At 43.8% G+C, this 12,406-nt stretch overlaps 1 protein-coding gene across 1 annotated transcript in view; it reads right to left on the bottom strand.

Annotated features, from left to right (window-relative positions):
• The window catches only part of KIF16B (kinesin family member 16B), a 220,564-nt gene that overhangs the window by 51,381 nt on the left and 156,777 nt on the right, over positions 1-12,406 (bottom strand). The window contains exons 28-30 of the mRNA XM_064446734.1: positions 11,175-11,325; positions 10,064-10,150; positions 658-774 (exon numbers count right to left, since the gene is read on the bottom strand). The gene's annotated coding sequence lies outside the window, so the exon portion shown is untranslated. The remainder of the gene's footprint in view (positions 1-657; positions 775-10,063; positions 10,151-11,174; positions 11,326-12,406) is intronic.

Genomic DNA, 12,406 nt, shown 5'->3' with positions numbered 1-12,406 from the left:
GTGGCTCATGCCAAATTTTTAAGAAGCTGACCTTATGAACTCTATTAAGCTGCCACATTGTGTGTGTTATGCCTTGATATTGGAGGCAACATCAGAAAGTATCCCTGGGATTGCAGGAAACCGCTTCCGACAGCCAAGAAGGCTGCACGGCCCCACAGTTTTCCTGCTTGTAAGCGGTTGGAAAGGTGCTTGTAGCTCTGCTGGGTCATGGAGAAGGTGCCTGATGACAGAGCATATTCTTGCTGCCTCCTTAGCCTGATCTGGGATGGCACTGAGGCCCTTAATTAAGCCAGCTCTGTGAGCAGGCATGTTGCCACACCAGCAGACCAGCACAGCCAAGCCCTGGGGCTCCTAGCCACTAAGCAGGCAGCAACAGTCTGGGGTTAAGAAGATTGGATGTCTCCACTCCATCTTGGAGGTCAATTGTACTGAGGAAAAAGCAACAAATCCAAATGCAGCCCAGGACAGTGATGGTCTGGCTGTAGAGGAAGAGACCATTTGCTCTGTGCCGGTCCCACTAGGGCTGGCTGCATGTGAGAGGATGCACTGGAACCACCAAAGGACACATCTGGACAGGAAATCCTCCAGCCAGAGAGGCATTTAAATAAAACTGACCCAACAGCTCAGGATTGCTGTCCAGAGGTGTATTTACCTTACCTTGTGAGGAGGAGTGCTGGAATGCTGTTTTGTCCATCCCTTGGCTTTTCGCCATACCCTGCACCTCCACCAGCACACAAATTCCAACCAAGGCACTGAAGTGGGAAACATTTGGTGCTGCAAGAGAAAAGGAAAAACATAAAAACCTGCATCTCAGTGAAGCTCATCTGATGATGCTTCCTCGCTCCCTGATTAACTTGCACCTCTCGAATGGCAGCTTCATCTTGCCCATCTCTTGCTTGCTCTTTTTTTTCCGTTTTGCTTTTCCCCCATGCTCTTTCCTCCATTTAACCTGTTCACTGTTTTAAAGCTAGTATCAGAGAACAGATTTTAAAGTAATATTTAAGTAAAAAAATCCATTTTGAAACAAACAAACAAAAAATAAGTGACAAAATTCCACTTTTTTTTCATTCCCAACTACTTGCCAATGGCATACTGAACAAATATTTTCAGCGTCTCCCCCTACTTCTCCCCCAGAGATCCCCCTGGGGAAAAAACCCTGCTTGTATTGCTTATTTTAACATCATCTCATTTATGTTTGTAGCATCACATTGTCTGGTACACCAGACACCTGGGGACATCCCAGCAATGTACAGACAGAACCTAAAAGCCAGATTGGTCCAGAGCAGCTAAAACCCCAAAAGAAAACCTGAAAACCAGCTGAATCTCCCCAGACATTTATTTTCTCTTTGCCTGCCTCCTGACACATTTGCACATGCTCCAGGGCCTGGGGTGGGCTTTTGCAGGAGCTTGTGACACATTTCAGCAGGTGGATGCTCCTTCATCCTTGTGGAGCTGAAAACTTTTTTCTATATTAGTTTCTCCCACTGTGAATAGCTTTTTTTAATTTTACTTAAACAAATCCTCAGTTATGTGCTCTAAAGATGAGCAATGATTCATGAGCAACAGATGTCAATGCTGGCACTAAAAAAGCGGCATTACTTGCTGCATAGATTCATGTGCCAAAATAACAACGCTTATTAACCATCTCTACTGAGGCCTTGGGAGCTTAATACTGTAGGCACACCAAAAGGAGAAACAAACAACAACAACAACAAAAAAACAGTGGAGGTATCATTAATAAAGCATTTGCAAAATATATGTCAAAGCTTAACTTCACCCCGATGCAGAAAATAATAAAGGAGGATGGGATGTTTTGTAATTTGATTTGTTTGGATTTAAAGACTGTTATTATAATGAGACGCGACATACTTTTAAATCAATAAGAAATGCTTTGGGTTTTTTTTATTTATTTTAAAGTAATTCTAAAGGTATAATGAAAGGTTTTAATCTTATTTCAGAGGTGTCATTAAAAAAATCTCAGCTTCTAAGAAGGTCAATATGGCTTGCTAAACAACATTGATTTTTGAAATATTACTGATGCGCATAACGATTTTTTTTTTTTAAGATAACTTCTATCCTTTCAAGAACTGTGTCAGATACAATTTGATTGGTAAATACCTACTCTAAATTAAACTGGCAGTAATTACAGGTGCCTCAACACAAGTTATTGGAAAATTATTCAAAGTGTTGAAGCAAGTCTGAGGACAGCATAACAAACTTTCTTCTACTTCACATTTTGAACTAGATGTTTGTTTGTGAGGGTTATTGGGGACAGGAGGTGCCTGAAGTAAAAACTCAGTCCTACTGAACTTTAAGAGACTTTGAACGTTGATTTGCACAGGATGAGGATTTCAGGTCTGGTTTTCAAATCAGGCTCTTTTATCAAACTAGGGGTTTCCTGTCTGCAAACTGGGGCTGGTAATATGTTGTCTGGCTCGTATGGCATTGCTGCACTTAATTAACACTTAGGAAGCACTTTCAAAACTCTAATTGAAAGGGTCAGGGTATTTTAATTAATCATTGTATTGCCCACAGAGAATACTGAGCTTGGAGGGAGGACCACTACCCATGGATTTAGCTGTCTCATAAAACTGCCCCACTGATTTCGGTTTTCCTTAGTGGGCAAACAAATGGGAATTAGTTTTCTGTGGAGTGCAGGGACGAGCTCGTGGCCAGTGCACAGGGCTCACTCAAAAGGACCCCTTGGATGTAACTTAAACACCTTTAATTTCAGCCTAGTTTGGTCTATGGGTGGGGACAGAGCTTATGCCTTGACTAAGCCCTGCTTTACAAACAGAACCAGCAACATTCCAGTGGTAAGGATACCTATTGCGTCTCCCCTTCAGCCTTTTCATTTTATGGCTCATTTAAACAATTCTACATAATTAGTTCTATGGGAAATGCAGCCACAACCATACCTTTGAGGGGAAGGAGATGAAAACATCATTCCCACTGAGGTGAGGGACTTCCAGCAGCACAGCAGCTTTCGTACAGTAGGAACACCTTGTTAGCAGCTTCCATTAAAGAATAAAACCCAGCTTTCATTCCCTTCTGTGATCTCATGCCGATGGATACATATCAGAAACTGTTTTATTTGCTTGTGCTAAATAACACATACAGCTGCAATGATCCTAAAGTAATAATCTGCCCCAAAGGATATGGCCTTCAGGAATGCTGCCTGAGAGATGAGGCCCAGCTGCTGTACACAAGCATCACCCCCGTTTTCGAGAGACAAATCTGCCTTCAGCTCTCTTAGCATGACCAAGGATTACCAAGGATGCTCTATTAGCTTAAGGAGTAGACTCAAAGGGATTCATTCCAGTGCACATCTGGGTAAATTCATGGCCATAACCCTCAATTTACAAAGGTGTTAACAAGCAATGAATCAGCCTAAAAAGCTCTTCCTGTAGCTATATACAGCAAATGAGGTGCCAATTATTGCTCCAATTTTCCAGTCAAACATAGCTGTTTTGTTGGGTTTCAGTGAAGCTGTGCTGCTTTTTCTCTTTTTTTCATTTGTTTTCTTTTTATTTTTTCAGCACACAAGTGACAACAGCTCCAAAGGCAAGTCCCAGCACACTTGCAAACATTTGGGATTTGTCCTGTGTAGCTGTACGCTTCTACGGGAGAACTTACCTTGGGCCGCATACCTCCGGGACACAGGGCTCTACCCACCCTGGGGACAGTGATGCACAGACATCAATATGATGGATGCAAAATGTCTGTCTATTTAGCTGCGTCACACGCTTATATAGCTCTTGCGGTTCCTGTTCCTGCCACTCCTATGGGGAGGAGTCTATCTTTCCGTCACATCCCGTAATCTTCGGTCGCCGATCCCTGTCTATTCCCCCACAGTCCTGCAGATATCTCTGCAGGTTGGTTGCCACATCCAATGCAGGGAACAGTTCTTTGCCTGAAAAAGGCTCGCAGGAGAAAAGAGAGCTCAGGTGCAGAAGTGCACATGGGTCCCCTCTTCTGGGCTCCACTGGGATGTCACATGAGGACACTTGGAACCCCTGGACGTGGGGACTTGAAACGGGGCTTTCGCAAAGGAGCACCCAACAGCGGAGTTACTTGCGGGATGGATGGGCACCTGCTTGCACTCTCATCCCTCCAAACATGTTTGTTTTGGAAGCCCCCCTGCCCTGGGAACTGCCTGTCCTCCCTGTGCACTCAGAAGCTGCACAGTGCCCAGGGTCTCATCCGCAACCCCTGAGGGTCCCTGTGTCACGCTGAGCCTGGCCATGAGCCCCCCGCGACAGACCCACCTGCACACGAGCACTGGGGGAGCACCCACGTGGGATAGGTTTGCAGAAGCTGCTATTCCTGCAAGAAACCAGTAACAGCCTTTACTGCCACGAGTGAAATTAAATCATCGCTTGAGACATGCAGGAGATGAGACTGTGGGATCGCCCCAGGGCCAGTGAACCTCCACAGACATGCAGCTGCATGCCATCCCTCTCCTACATGCAGCCTTGAAGCAAGGCCTGGGGGCTGAGTGTGAGTGTGCCATTTCAGAGTCAAAAATCATTCCCCATTTCCAGCCAATCGCTGGCAAATATTAGAGAAGCATCAGAGCTGTTGCTTTGCTGCAAATGGAAATCACTAATACCTCTTTGAGGTTTATGAGGGGTAGATGTAGTGCATCAGAAACAAAAAAAAAAAGTAGTCCACATCGTCTAACTCCCTACCACTCCCACAACAAATTTGAAATAATTCATATTCCATTCATACATGCATAAAGATGTAAAACTGTAGCTTGTATTTGGCATTTCAGCCTGCTGTACAAGCACCTGTCAATTTGAATTAGAGAATCTCCATGAAGTGCCAGGCAAGAATTCAGGAGAAAAACCACCAATATCTGGTTTTAGCTCATAGAAGGCAAAAAATATTACCACAGTTTGTACTATGCTACTTTCTGCTCATAAAAGGTGAACATTTTTAACACCTTAAATAAGGGATGCACATAGGAGTATCAGGTGTGTGCACACACATCTGGTCCTGGTGCTCATCCCAGGAAAAAACGTTAATTCCTTCTCACATGCCAAAGTGGATTCATCCTTGTTAATGGAAGAAGGATAAATTAACCTTTGATTAACGTAACGATCTGAGGTGTAACTTAGCTTATGGCTGTGAGAAGCACTGCATCAGACAGATGGTTTCCGTATCACTGTGAGATACTAGCAACTACCTTTCACTGCTGCATATGCTCAAGCTCCCATTTCCCCATGAAAGTGCTTGGGTGACATAAAATAATCTGCATCACTCTGGCTAGCAGGTATTAGATAACAGAGGACTCCAGGAGCAAAGCCAAGCGCTGTGTGAATCAGGGTTACCTGCATGTATGGATGGAGTAACTCTGTGAAGAGAAGAAAACAGGACCAGTACATGAGACTGACACAGCAAGGGAAAGCAGTACTTCTATAGGGAAAGCCTAGTCTTAGGTTTATCTAGTAACTACGCTCATCTTTTATTCTAACTGTTCAGACTTTCATTCGTATTAACAAAAGAGATTTCTTTCAAAGAGTTTGCAGCATTTTTTTTGTTTTTGATGAGTTCAAAGACAACTTAATCTTTTAAAATATGGTTAATTCCCTAATTAAGCATTCATCTCCCTCTCTCATCAATAACACCAAAAACATATAAAGACAAATTACCCCTACGCAGATGCCTGGCAATGGCATTTTTTCTTCCCAAATCCCCTGGACAAATCCAGTTAACTGCAGCACAGAATATGAGAGATAACACCTGAGCCCCCTCCTGACTTGCAGCAGGGAACAGAAATGTCTGTTGCCTCTGCAAAGTTTTCCATCTGCTCCCTTTGATGACAGAGAGAAGACAGAGAAACACATAGTGGAGATGAACTGTAACTTACATCCTTGCATGAGGCTCCACCTCCAAATTAGGGGAAAAAGGAAGAAAAGGGATAGGACCACACACCAGAAATACAGTTCGGAGTGGCAAGCAGATGCCCTGGTGGGACAGAGGGATGCAGGCCAGCCTGGGTGCTCAGTGGTTTGATGCTGGAGGAGGGAAGGGCTTGGCTGGTTTGAGTTTTCCCTTGCCTCAGTTTTTGTTTATAATAGGCAGGGGTTGCTCTTGCCTTACATACCAGATTGGGAAAATAAATGAGGCTGAATCCATGCATAAGGTAGCAGTATTTTTGTAGGTCACAGACTACCTAAGAAACCTCACCCTCATTTGATTTTGCTGCATAACTGATTTGAGTGAGACACTTCACACAACCAGAAACAAGCAATTTGGTTTTGAGACTTAGGGAAACATTATGAAAAATATTCACCAGAACTGGGAGTCTGATGCTTTCACACAAAGGCTCCTGTCCCACCCCTCCAGGCTGGCCATTCCCAGGCCATTACTCAATGAAGGCAAAGGAAGAAGCCACTGATGAGCCACAACGAGGGTTTGGGGTTTCTCCAGCGAGGCAAGCAAGCGTTCAGCCCCACGGAGGCTCATGCTACACCACCTAACCCTCAAGTGGTCCCTAACATCCCTCGCAGTGGCCAGAGAAGGCCACCCTGGGCACTAATAATATACCCCAAAATGCCCAGCCCTGCTCACTGCATCAGGGCAATGCGCTTGCCTTGCTGTCACCAAGCTGAGTGCTGTGCATGGGTAGCAGGTCCTGGATTGCCAAGGAAACACACCATCATCAGCCTTCAAATCCTTCCCAGAAACACTTTTATATCCCAAGTCACGTTTTTATTTAGCACCAAGGACAAACCCTCACCCCTAGTTGCTTTTCCCCATTGCAGAAGCCAAAGTTCAGCCAAAGACCCATGAGATATAGCTACACAACAGAGGAAACAACACAAAGGAGTATGTTTGAGCAACATGATAGTCAGTGAATACTCTCTCATTATGCTGACAAAAGAGAGAAAAAAGCACATACCAGCTGACACTTGGGTGCAATTAATGAGACAATTAATTAAACTGGCTGCAATTAATGAGACAGTGGCACTGAAGCTAAAAAGAACCCAAGCCAGAAAGAAACTTCACTCATTAATTAAAAGTTAAGAGAAATCCAGAAGAGAATCTCCCCACACTCCTTCCACTCTGCAGCCAGCCTTGGAAAATCTTGCCAGGAGAGGGGCAGAAGAAATCTGAAAGGAATGTAAGCCCCAAAATTCAAAGCGATGCTTCAAAATTGGCCAGAGAACTTGCAGGCTGGCCATCAACCTCATGCAAATCATAAAGCCCAGTGGCAGGTGGCCAGCAATGGCCTGAAAATAAATAGCCCATCTCCATTGTTAACATCAAAGGAGACAACTCCATAGATTTATGCTCCGCTGATTGTTCGTAAGGTGTTGCAAAACAGTGAGGATAGATAACACCTTTGATGAGCCAAGAGCTGGAGCAGGGTGGGACCTGCACAGAGAGTAGAAAGGAGGGAAGTGGCACACAGCCAGCGTGGTTTCCTGGCTTCAGCAAAACCCTCGTCCTGCAAGAAGCAAACCTTTGGCCAGGAGCTGGGATACAGAGTGGGATGAGCAGACCAGCTCAACTCCGGTCCTTATCTGGTCCTTTACTGAACCAAATCAAAAAAGAACCATAAACCAGAGAGGAACATAACATAAATGGGATTGAACCGCCACACAAATTGTCTCCAAGAAAATATCCGGGTCTCATCCAAGGCTCAGCAGTCAGTGGTCATCTTTTCACTGTTTCTAACAGCCTTTAGATCTGATCAGTGTATAACATATCTTGTTCATTTCTTGCCAACACAGAAAGCTCTAAACAAGTAAAGAAAAATCCATTAGTTTTAGGCAATAGGGCAACAAAGCTCACCGACTTTGCAGCTGTTGTGGAGACTAGTAGCATTCTCAGTGCATTAAAAGACATAAACCCTGTTTTAACCACAGTGTACTATTAGTAAAAATACATGGACATCAGAAATAATTTGTATTTGCCTTATTCTAACCTCTTTCAGCTCAGATGTTAAGGCCTCAACCTCATCAGTATGTCAGATTCATACAGGTGTCATATATACATATATATGCACACACACATCTATGAAATTATACATATTACAAAATAAACTAAAATCCTAGCCAACTAGTCAAAGCTTTTTTGTATTAAAAGACAATGTCTCCATTTCTTCCTCAATTTGCGCTAGTACAAATGCAGTTACTAATCATCCATGCATTGAGTAAGCCCTAACTGCGTATCGAGCGTATCTCATTGCCTGTCTTGGGATACCCATGTCACACAAATTTAGGTGCATGTGTGTGTGCCTTGGGGCAGGAAGGTGTTCAGATGGGAGAATTAAACAATGGTTTCCTCTCCTGCCTCTTTTTTCTCTTTCACAGCATTGGCACTGCCACACAGCCTCACGGCTCTGTGCTCTCTCCTATATCAGGCTTGGGAAGATGGGGAAGAGCAGTCTGGGGTGCAGCAGGAATACAAGAAGGGTAACCATCCATCGCTTGGTCACTTCAGGTCATGCAGCTGTTGCTACGCACAAAGAAGCTCTGCAAGGGGGATCTATGCTATATGCATTGGCTGATGTACACCTCAGGCTGGTAAAACTAAAGGGTCACTAAGGTAAGCCTTGATGTGCCCGTCACCCACAGTAAGATGCCCTGCAAACCTTTGGTGGTGGGAGATCTCCAGGCTGGTGGGGCACCAGATCTGGAGCATGGCACTACTGACTTCCTTGACCTGCTTGGCGTGTGGTGTAAGAGCACTGGTCACCATAGAAATTATGGACCAGCACCTTTTTTCAACATACTTGGGCTGGGAAAAAAGCAAGTTCTGACGTTAGTGTTCATTTTTTTATAAGCAAGTCAAAATTCACCCCCTGTATGGTTTGACTGTGCAGTCCACTTTCATCCAGTATGCACCACTTTAGCTTATCCCATGTATTTTATTAACAGAATTAGTAGAAAGATTTACACAATCTTTAGAAGACTTTTTACCATAAACTTAATTTGTCTTCTGTGTCACTCATGGGAAATCAAGGACTGAGATAATCAATGACGTTCACAGGAGTTCCTGAATCAAAAAAAGTCTTCAGAGAACAGAGTTTCTGTGTCAGGATGCACTTTTGTGTTAATTCAGGCAAATACATTATTTTCTTCAACCGTGCTAACCCACACACTTGGTGATAATAACCTTCACGTTAGATTGCTTTGACCCATCACCACTGCTCAGGATTTGAAGAATGATAGATTCCTGGCTTTTTGCCACACCAAATAAAATGAAAAAGCAATTTATACATCCTCTTGGAGGACAATGACAGTGCTCAGAGTAAAGGTACTCAAGATATAATTTAAAATTTATGTGTGACGAGCTTCACACATCTCTCCTGGGTAAATCAGTCAATGAAGTTTCCACCTCATCCATTAGATGGGTTACACCATTTTAAACTTAAAAAAAAAAACAACTCTTACAGAGCAGGCCAGGAGATAAGGACTATTTCACATAACCACAGGATCTGGAAGCAAATGTGCACAACGGGCATGTGGGGAACAGGCCAGAGTTGCATAAAAAGGTACCTAAAGCCAGGGTGAAGCAGTGACTATGTATCTCATATTCATATATGATGCAAAGATATTGCTGTTTGCTGCAGGCTTTTATACACTAAAACACTTTGGTTTGGCACATGGACATGGCCAACTCTGTGAACAGGAGAAAGGACACAAAATGCATGGGACAAAACAACAACAGACACCATTAACATCTTTTTTCTAAGGGTTAGAGAGCAGTAGAATACTAATAAAATGTATTTTGTTTGTATTTAGGTCCCCATTCCTGCTTCCTCCTGCTGGCTCCTCCAACATGAATGCCGTTTTTCCTTAATGTGAAGTTCGGTATATACCTGTATCCTTACAGAGACCAGTCTTACCAGGGTGGGGTGGGGGGGAATATCCCAGCAAAACCCGCTTGTGATTACTGCTGCCAGAGGCGGCCCATGTAAAATGTCTGCCCAGCTCATAAATCTCTCCCTGCAACAAAATTCCTCAAGACTGCAGAAGAAAAACAGCAATTTGACCCTGTCAAAATCCTCTGTGGCAGTAGGAGACAGTAAAACATGAGGTGCTACCTTGTTCTTCACCTCTCCGTGTCTCCTCCACCCACAGGGAACTCTGCAGCTTCTCTGTATCTTGGGATGTCAAGCTGAAGATAGGGTCTGCCAGGTCAGAATGAATAATTAACAGTAAGTGCTTAATGCAAACATTTCTGTGCAGCTCTCCCATTTGGCATTAATCAATCATCTCCCTGATCTCTAATTGCCATGTTGGCTGGAGTTTTCTGTCTTTGTATAAATGCAAGGCTGACGTCAATCTGGTCCCTGCTTGTTGTCCTTTTTCAACTGGAATCAAAAGAAACCCAACCTGCTCAGTGCAGATGAACTTAAGAAACAAGGAGGCATCAAGGTTAGCTAGTCAGCTTGTGTGTGAAGGAGAGAAAGAAGAAAGTTGGGGGGGGGGGGGGGGGGGGGAGGGGAAGGGATGCTACCCAAAGAGATTCAGGAAAAAGAGAGAAACGTGAGGAGTAGACATATTGAGAACACACTTGTTAAACTGAGGGAAAAGTGGTAACATCACCAAGATACCAGGAGTGCCTAGGAAGGCAGCCTCCCTTAGCTAAAAGTGCCATTTTCAGAAAGACACTTGGAGAATCAGAAAACCAGGAAGAATATGTAAAGCCTCTGTTGCAGAAGAATACTTGGGAAATTTGAGCGTATCCTACCTGGTGAAAAATATCCCTCAGCATGAACTGAATTAACTGAGGAGTTTGCTGTGCCCAGACGCTTAATTAACCAGACTCTGAACAAGCCACTTAGGGTGGAAAACAAAGCAGACAACCTAAACATGGCAGTAACTGACAAAGCTTTGTTTTGCTATGAGAGGGGTCACTGAATGCCACAGGTCATTGCTGGGCCAGTGCCATGGGCTCTTTGCTGCAGGTTGGAAGGCAGCAGGGCTGGCAAGTGAAAAGGGGAAGGGTGCTTGGGTGGTTTCTGCCCAGGATGCTGCACTGCCAGAGCCCTGAAGTAGGAAAGCTCTCACCTAGTTTTGAAAGTGAGCAAGTGATAAAAGGCTTTCCAACACTGCCCAAACTAGAGTGAGGTAAGTCTAGAGATCCCAGACTAATGTCGCTTTGGGATGAGACAGGTCAATAGGCAAAGGTCTGAACGAACCTTCCCATACCTCTGCCAGTACAAATGGGCTTCTCTCATCATCTCACTCAGCCTCCAGCAACTTCCAGGTCTTCCAATTATATATTTAAGACAGCCTTTGCTCTATCAGCCCCTGGCAAGGGCCAAAGGTCAAGCAGTTCCTCTGGCTGGTCCATGCCACACTGGGAAACACAAACATAGTAATGGAAAAAATCATGTCCCTGTTTGAATTCCAAGGCTGTTATCTGACTGAATTAAATTGCAGTGCAGTTTGGTTAAGTAATTAATTTCTTCACATGCACATAAAATAAGAAAGAAAATGCTACTGATATCCTGGGTTTCAGAAGGCTTGAGGTTATTTGCCTGTTTTCCACCCCACTGGTTGGTGTTCAATGCTTCAGCCGTGAGCTTGGCTACCCCCACGCTCTGTGGAAGTCTTACCTTCTCACAAACGTGATTTTCTCCTATTTATATTCTTAGGAACAACCTAAAATTCTAAAAAGCCAATTTGCCAAGCGTCCAGAGGGACAACAAGTACCTGCCTAGAGATCTGCAGCATTCCTCAAAGACTCTGGTCATTTCCCAGGAGATAGTGACTAAACAAATTCAGCCTTTCATCTGCAGCCTCCAGTTATACCGCCTTTAATGCGTAAACTTGGGAAAGCAGCCTATAGTCTTATTTTCCTTTTTTTTCCACAGCAGGCTCAGCTACACAGCAGAACAAAGCCCTCTTTCCAAAGTACCTGTCCTAAACCAAGAATTTGGCTTCAAAGTCTCTGTATTTCTGCAAGGGAGGAGATTTTGACCGTGTTGGCTTTGGAGTTGGGTCAACTTCTTGCAAGATTCATCTTGCAAGGTAAGCTTCCAGGCTTACCTGCACTTAATGTTGCAATCTCTCTAAGGTATAACAAGGACAAGATTTGGGTCAAACCCTTAAGCTCCTAACTGAAAGTCACTTAGGAGCCCATAATAAACTCCTGGAGAGGATCTCTAATTTTTAAAGAATTTTAAAGAAAAACCTCACAGACTAATTAAGCCTCCCCATCCTAAGCTCTCTGACTTCTTATTTTTATCAGTCCCTGTGCTGGATTCCTCGCTGTACATGTTAATGGTCTTCTTGCAAAGTATGGTGAATTCTGCTGACATTAATTACAAAGCATTATTTTTGAGTTAAATGTACATAATACAACAATCAGAGGATCTAAGAAATTTAAAAAGAAAAAGCAATCCAAAGAAAGCCTGGCTGATACAAGACAATAGGGG

The sequence above is a fragment of the Phalacrocorax carbo genome, chromosome 3 (assembly GCF_963921805.1).
Source record: "Phalacrocorax carbo chromosome 3, bPhaCar2.1, whole genome shotgun sequence".
NCBI lineage: Eukaryota > Metazoa > Chordata > Aves > Suliformes > Phalacrocoracidae > Phalacrocorax > Phalacrocorax carbo.
The sequence above is the reverse complement of the archived record's forward strand: the minus strand, read 5'-3'. Positions and strand labels throughout refer to the sequence as shown.